This window comes from Rutidosis leptorrhynchoides, chromosome 1 (assembly GCF_046630445.1).
Source record: "Rutidosis leptorrhynchoides isolate AG116_Rl617_1_P2 chromosome 1, CSIRO_AGI_Rlap_v1, whole genome shotgun sequence".
In the NCBI taxonomy this organism is placed as follows: Eukaryota; Viridiplantae; Streptophyta; class Magnoliopsida; order Asterales; family Asteraceae; genus Rutidosis; species Rutidosis leptorrhynchoides.
In genome coordinates, this window is record NC_092333.1 from 639,364,923 (window position 1) to 639,373,944 (window position 9,022).

The 9,022-nt window shown below is 29.9% G+C and overlaps 1 long non-coding RNA gene across 1 annotated transcript; it reads right to left on the bottom strand.

Annotated features, from left to right (window-relative positions):
• Positions 1–1,750: 1,750 nt before the first annotated feature.
• On the bottom strand, positions 1,751–4,251 carry LOC139885690 (uncharacterized). The gene is made up of 4 exons (XR_011772033.1): positions 4,175–4,251; positions 3,138–3,518; positions 2,538–2,729; positions 1,751–1,774 (listed from the first exon to the last, which is right to left on the bottom strand). It is a non-coding gene; the product is annotated as an uncharacterized lncRNA (long non-coding RNA).
• Between the last annotated feature and the right edge of the window lie 4,771 nt (positions 4,252–9,022).

Here is a 9,022-nt window from a genome sequence, read left to right on the forward strand (position 1 = left end):
TTAAAGTATTAAAATAGAATGCAAGTTAATGTTTAACAAAAGCTGTCATCTTAAATATGCAGACTCTCTAAGCACAGCAAAAGCAATCAATCATGAACATGAGAATAAAACATGCGAGTAAACTGTCAACAAAAATGTTGAGTGAATTATAGGTTTAACATTGCAAACAATATTTAATTTAAACCATAAAAATTCATGTTTGAAAACATAATGACTCATTTTGGACCACAAAATTATATGCTCGAAAACATATAAAACATTATTCCATTAACCCGTGAGCTGAAGTGACCTGTCCTAATCCATCCGGACGAAGTCCATATCGATTACAAACATTTCACAATAGTTGGTTACATCGCGAGGTCCTTGACCTCTATATGATACATTTTACAAACATTGCATTCGTTTTTAAAAGACAAACTTTCTTTACATCGAAAGTTGACGGCATGCGTACCATTTCATAACATATTCAACTATAATTGACTTAATAATAATCTTGATGAACTCAACGACTCGAATGCAACGTCTTTTGAAATTTGTCATGAATGACTCCAAGTAATATCCTTAAAATGAGCAAATGCACAGCGGAAGATTTCTTTCATTCCTGAGAATAAACATGCTTTAAAGTGTCAACCAAAAGGTTGGTGAGTTCATTAGTTTATCATAAACGATCATTTTCATCATTTTAATAGACCACAAGATTTTCATTTTCAGTTCTCATAAATAAACGTCCCATGCATAGAGACAAAAATATCATTCATATGGATTGAACACCTGGTAACCGACATTAACAAGATGCATATAAGAATATCCCCTATCATTCTGGGAAATCCTTCGGACATGATAAAAACAACATCGAAGTACTAAAGCATCCGCTACAACGGATGAGGTTTGTTAGGCCCAATAGATCTATCTTTCGGATTCGCGTCAATTAGTAGACTGGTTTACTAATTCTTAGGTTACTAAGTAAAAGGGGCATATTCGTCTTCGATTATTCAACCATATAATGTAGTTTTGATTACTTGTGTCTATTTCGTAAAATATTTATAAAAATTGCGAATGTATTCTCAGCCCAAAAATATAAAGGGTAAAAAGGCAAATGAAACTCACCATATGTATTTTGTAGTAAAAATACATATGACGTCATTGAACAAGTGTATGTTGGTCTTAAATTCACGAACCTATATTATTCATATATTTACTAACACATAGAATTGTAATCGAATAAGTTTACATATTTTTATTGGTGATATACTTATTATATTTAATAATTTATAGGTTTTATTAATTAATTAAGTATGTTTATTTTATATACACTTTTAAATAAATAATTAATATTTATGTATAAAAATTTTAATATAGTTATGTTATGTGTATTAAATATATTTGTGAGTAACTAGCATTTATATGATAAAATAATATTGGTATTAATAAATAAAAAGTTGTTTCCTTTTATAATAACTAGCTTAAGACCCACAAGATTTGCGGGTTAAGGCAATAAAAATTACCAATACAAAATATTATTCATGAGCACAAAAATTAAAACGACAAAAAAATTTGAATAAAAAAAATAAAATCAAAGCCATAAGTCGAACAAAATATGCACATTTACCTTAAAATGATTTGAAAAGAATCATTTAGCCAACATTCCTCTAAAAATCACTTTTAGAACACCAAAACTTGACAGCACAGTTAGACGGATTGTTCGAATCGTGTATTAAAATGAACTTCGGCAATTTTTCACCTTCGGCAATTTTCCCCATCTGATAAGTGTGACCTGAGACACCAAAAGAAATGAACCATGAATAGATCCAAGTGCAATGTTAGTTTGCTTATTTGGGATTTCATCTTCAGTATTAATCTCATCAAGTGCAGCCAAAAACTTTACATTTGAAACTTTTAAATTCATATGTAGATCGACATTATGTAGTTTCACTTTTCTATCAAAATAGCCAACAACTAAACATGTATTACATTTTGAACAATCACTTTAACAACAGAATATTAGCCTAAATCCTTTTTATCACATCCCCGAGTGATTTAATCACCATGTAAACAATATCCAAATAAGATATATAAATCAAAATATTAGATCATGCAAATTATCTTAAAATGAAGATTAAACATATGACAAATTTAGTAAAGCCACCTCAATGGTGAAGTCATGACCCATTCATTTGGTAGTAGGTGTCAAATAATGAATGCTTCAACACCTACATAAGTAGATTTCATTGCAAATATATTAACTTTTACCCTAAAACCTATTTTGTATAAACCCAATCGGGCCCATACAGTAACCTGACTATATATAAACTATTAACTAAATTGTAACCATGTTTTGTATAAATCCAACTGGGCCCATACAGTAACCTGACTATATATAAACGATTACCTAAATTGTAACCATGTTCAAATCTTGGCTAGCCTTAACACCATTTTTACCACTTTTTAATAAGCTAAATGATGACAAGATGACTATTCAAATCGACATGCTTAATTATCATGAAATCCATATAAAGTTGCAAAAGAATGTAGTCTACCTTGTAGCACGAAGGCTTCTCGAAGGAGAGAAGTAGGTAGAACGTACACCTCTGCACATGCAATCAACATAAGAGGATTGAGGTTACTCTCACCATTCACCAAGTTTTCTATCCGATTAGCTTGTATCAATCTTATTTATATTGGTTCTGAATTAAAATCTATTGTATTAATCATAGATTCATCTTTTAAACCTACAGCATTTGCGGTTGGATAGTCATAATTATTGATTAGCTAGCTACATATATTTCGAAACAATCATGTAACAAAACTTGCAACTAAAGTCAGGATGTTATTAGCTACATTGTACATAATTAAAAATTAAAATGAAAAATTATAGTCTTTTACTTTTGCATACATGTTAAATTAAAAAAGTAAAATTTTTCGACCACCCGTTAATTTAATCAGATATAGTGATACACCGTAATAAAAGTATTTGCATTGAAATCACTTTAGGTGTTTAGAACGCCTAGTGACGTGATACTATGAGATAAGGGCTTACAGCAACAGAAAGCAAACCAATTAAAAAATTAAGATTAGATCCTGCAAAATCAAAAAAATATAAAATCCAAAAGATATATGAAAGAAATATTCAATTTTACCTTAATCCAATTATCTTTTGAAATTCTTCTTCCAATTATCCTTCAACTGGAAGACATCTAACTTGAGATACAACATAACATTTCCGTTCTGCCCCTTTCTTATATCTTTTAAGTCTTACCAAATGGTCTATAACATGAAGCATCTTAAAATGCTGACTGTAGACCAATGACGTAGCATTCCAAACACAGCCTGATACTTCAGACAAACTGATTGGGTCTCATGTATGGCACATAAAGAGAAATAAAAAAGGGAAAAACGGGCAAGAAGTGTTTTACGTGTTGACCGTTACCAACATTCCTCATGTAGCTGTTGTGAGTATAACCACCTAACCATGGCCTTTGAGTGGAAGTGCACTCGCCAAGAAGTCTGGCTTTTTCGATCTGTAAAAGGTCCAACAACAATCAAATATATTATATTTAAGACTATCCCAAGATCCTCATCTTTGATATCCGTATGTATCATTGTGTCTAGTGGATCATCATTAACTCACAAAAGTTACATCATGTAGTTCAGTTCACTGAGAACCTTTTTAAAAACCTTTTTTAGACCACGTTAATGAATCATACTACAAAAATAAGATTCTCAATACAACACACAAATGTATCTACACAATTATGTACCTCCACGACTTCATTGTTTGACTTTACTAATCTTTCCTGTCATTTATTAATCTCTACAATCCCAAAGGCTCAAGCTTTAACTTACAGGAAGTTCTTTTCAGAATTTGGCCTTGAATCATCTAACCAACATAATCTCATATGTTTTACTTAAAATGGATTAAGACTACATAGAAAGATGTATAAAAAACCTCAGAAGACTGGGCAGTTGCAAGTCTATACACGTTAACATGTTCTGTTTAGCCAATTCTATGGCATCTATATCATAAATGTGCCCATTTAAAAGTAATTAGGTAAAAATGGCCATCACTGAGAAATAGAAAAAGAAGTTGCATGAAACAAAATACATACTATTAGAGGTCTTATCGAACCACATTATCTGCACAAAGTATCTACGCTTCATAAAGAATCTACTTTACCTGCAGGATGTACGTTCAGTATCCTTGGTGGATGTAGTACTCCACTCAATAAAGGTTTCTCAAATGTTGTTTTTGTATACTCTGCAAATGTTTAAAGCAATACCCAAAATATGAATTCATTAAATAAAAAGAAGACATTAGTATGATATAATAATAAAAAGATATATCATAATCAGCTTAATTTCTTATTTGTATGATCAAGAAACCCATTATTTAACCTTTCCTAATCAAATGTGTTAAACGCGATTGTAAGAACTATTAGTAAAATAATCTAGCCTTTCTAATAATGTGGTATTGGGAATTTTATATACTCGTAGTTAAATACTTTTGCGATAACTTCTAAGGTGTAACCAAATTGACCCTTTAGAAGCATATATTGTGGCTCATGTTTATTGAAAGCTTGTATCTTACCCCCTTTGACCCGTTGAGGATAAAACGCAAATTACCAAACCAATCCATACAGTGACTATATGGGAAAGCAGTCATCTACTCGATATATATCTCCTTGATATATAATAACTTTTATAAAGTTAGTCAGTTCAAAAGATTAGCAATTCAGAACATACAAGTAATTTCCATAATAGAGCACAATCAAAATAATATATAAAACCGAGTTTGGATACAATACCGTCTTGTCCATAACAATCATACAGTGTTTCAGAATCCAATATATCTCTAAAACCCACAAATATTAATCTTTTATAGGTACCCAAGAAATGAATTAGCCTAACAACATTAACCCATGTATAGATTACTTTAGAGCTATTATATATTACCCGCTTGTTTGTTTAGATTTTAAACAATAAAGACTTATAAAAGATTAGCCTACAACTAAAGATTCCTTATTTTTTAGAGGTGCCCATGAAAATTTCAATCATTTAACACTATTTATCCATATAAAGACCCAAACTTTGCATTTTTAACTCATTTCCTCCAATGTAATCATCTATAAAACTTAAAAAAGAATAAAAATTGTTATAAGATTACATGAGCAAAAACCACTTTGCCCACTTTTTAGCTATCAAATGACTTCAATATACACGTCTTTGCCCACTTTGCCCACTCTATAATAAATTAAACTAAATTCAGTATACTTCTAAATGAATACATATAAACAATTCAGTATATTCATACCTCAATTGAGGTTCAGTATATTCAATGAATACATATAAAAAATTCAGTATATTCATAATTCAATTGAGGTTCATACCCAATGAATACATATAAAAAAAATTGAGTATTTCATACCCAATCGATGCATATATAATCCAGTTTAACTATATGTAAAAATTCAGTATATTCATACCTCAATTGAGGTTCAATTGAATAGCGTAAAATATCAGAATCTCAGAAATCTAAAACGATAACTTGTTCATTGGACAAAATATCAGAAAAAACCATCGTAAAATCTTATATTACGATTATGATTTAGTAATTGATGAATTAACAATACCTTGTTCATTGGAAATCAACCCACAATTTTTGTTTCATAGACGTGATTTGATTAGCAGTTAAAGATTCAGCATAGGCGAAACCTTGATAGAGAGAATTTTACCCTAATTTTGAGTTTGTGTGTGTCTGACTAAAGGGTATTGCAAAAATAATTCTTGCCCGCCATTTGTTTAAGGGTATTTAGGGAAAAGTGGGTAATGAAAATAATTATAAGTTTATAATTAGATCTGATGGTGATGGAGTTAGGGTAGTGGTTGTCTTTTATTAGATCTAATGGTCTAGATTAGAAGTTGATATTTTAGTATATCTCAATTAGTCTTTTCTTTTAATGTATAGTATAGATAGATAATAATAATAGTTCTTATGATAATTTTACTAAAAAGGATGTTTTTAATAAAATGATAGTTTTCTATTAATGACTCTTTTAAATAATAAATTGTTGTAACAACAATAATAATACTAGTAGTAAAAATTTATAACAATAATATAGTTGTAATAATAATAACAATTCTAATTATGATAATCATGTTAATAATAATAATGATAATATACTTAATAATACTCATACTCATAATTATAATACTAATATTAATGATAATAACAATATTAATAAGAATAATAATAATGATAATAATAATATAATAATAATAATACTTAATAATAATACTAGTAATAACAATAATGATAATACTATTAATTAGATGATAATAATAATTATACTTATAAAGGTTAGAAATTAATAACAAATATCATAACAATAACAACCCTAACATCCTTAACCGTCAGTCCAAGTTTGTTTTTGTGACTTAATTCGTAACCCACTTATACATATATCCCGATCTACCTGTCTCAGCCCAACTGTAAACCAGTTGGGTCTCGACCCAAGTATAACCCGAATCGAGTTATAGCCCAACCAAATAAATTCATAACCCTCGGCCCAACATTGATAGCTTCTCTATTGTTGATTTAAGAAAAAAAAATATGCCGTAGACTGGTTTCGAACCCATAACCTTTCACTTAACAAACACTGACCGAACCACTCCTCTGCGATTGTTTTTCTGAAGTAATACCCAATCTAATTTTTTTGTAACACATTTTCTGTTTCTCTTCTTCTTCTCCACACAAAACCCAGGACTATTCATCACTTATAAAAAAAATCAGATCGTCTTCATCATTTATTTCGTTATCATTAGCATATCAAACGTATCGTATTCATATGATCATAATATCACCATCGTTGTAAAAGAAAAAGAAAATTAAAGATCGATCACTGTTTCATCATCGACTCTCTTCCTCATTCATTACACGCTATTTGTTTTAAGAAGGAGGTGAATTGCAGAATGAGATTCAGATTATAATAGTTGTCGGCTTGATGTTAATCACAACAGGAACGGAAGTTACAATACCACTTGATACTTATGTCCCTGGTTACGATGAAGTAAAAAAAAATTGGTTGTAATCGAAAATAAATAATAGGAACAAGGTTGTAGTGGTTATGGTCTTGGCTCGGTATTGTTCGAACAAAAAGTTAGGAACAGTAGTGATGATCAAATAAGGGAATGAGGGTGGTGTTCACAATCGTTTCATGAAGGTGGTTTTGGGTTATGAACATAAACAGGAACACACCAAAGTGAGAACGTATTGTAGTTTGATGACGGGTTTCGTTTAACGATGGTGGTGTTCTTGGTTCATTGATACAGGAAACAAGACAGCAGCAAAAATCGAGTTGCAGGTGGGTGGTTTGTGACGTTTTTACACAGAAACAAGGTGGCGGTGCAAGTAATTGTGGTGGTGACTGTGGCGGATGAGGATGGTGAAGTGGTGGTTGTAGGGTAGCTCACATTAGTTATGGTGGAAGGTGGTGAATATACACGATGATGTGTATGTGTGTGTGTGTGTGTATATATATATATATATATATATATATATATATATATATATATATATATATATATATATATATATATATATATATATATATATATATAGATGGTGGTTATATGTGGTTCTCAGGTGGTTGATGGCGGGTGATGGAGGTGAGGTGGTGATGGTAGTTCCATGGTGGTCTCGGTTGGGTGGTGATGTGTTTCGGTTGATCTAGCATATGTACGAGTATCTTATATATATCTCCCTATGTTATGTATGTATATAATTATTTAGAGAATTAAGATATAGTAGAAACAAACACAGTGGCCAACTCAATAATATGCACAATACCCAAATAGTAATTAACAATTTAGCAGCCGGATGATTTGTAATCACTCTACCGACAGTTTATCACTGATGGCTATATCGTGTCCATTTTCTAAATAGTTAATGTATAAAAGTATTCCTAAAAATCTCAAACTTTTAGATTAAGTATATTTAATTATTTCACTCATTAACTGTTTGAAACCTGATCAAAAAGGTTTGGTAATTATTTATTTTCTGTACCAAATAATATGTACGGAGTACTAAAATTTAAACTAAAAAGATAAAAATATTTTTGACAAATTCTAAAATCTTCGTAATCAATTTACAGTTCAACTTTTATTTCAATCATTCATGAACATGTACAATATCTATATTAAAACTAACAAAACATCAACCGAGTGTTACCGACGTTTACCAATTAAGCTCGAAATCATTCATTTTCCATTTATTCTCTCTCTGTATATAATCAGTTTTAAATAACAAGTTTTATCACATAAATATCTATTTTTAAACAAATAGATTTAATATTATTTTATATATTTACAAGTACTATTTATATACATATATATATATATATATACACACACATTTGTAATAGTAGTTTTCATTATATCGCATAACATTTTACATATTTATTTCCTAAAATTAAATCATATAATATTTCAAATAATATTTCAAATTATTATATATATACATATATTTAAATATATATGTATTTATTTATAATTAGTTGTTCGTGAATCATCGAGAACAGTCGAAGATAACAGACTTTGCTTATCGTGTCAAAGATAATGAATCGTATCGAGAGTTTGGTTTAAAATTAGTCAAAAATTTTCGGGTCACTACAGTACCTACCCGTTAAAGAAATTTCGTCCCAAAATTTGAGTGTGGTCGTCATGGCTAACAATAAAAATGTTTTCATGACGAATATGAGTTGATAAATATAGTTTTATCATTATTGAGTAATATAGATAAAACGATTAAATTCTATGATGCGTACAAGTGAAGTTGTCACAAAAAATTTAAGATCGAGATTTAACTTTTGACGTAGTCACGGTGGATTTTAGAAAATAAAGTGCGTCTTAGCTTTTGACGTAGCCAGGGTTGAATTCCGGAATTCAAGGGATTTAAAGAAAATCTTCAAAATCCAAAAGATTTGATTCTTCGGGATTTAAGGAAATTATGATCTCTATAATTAAATAC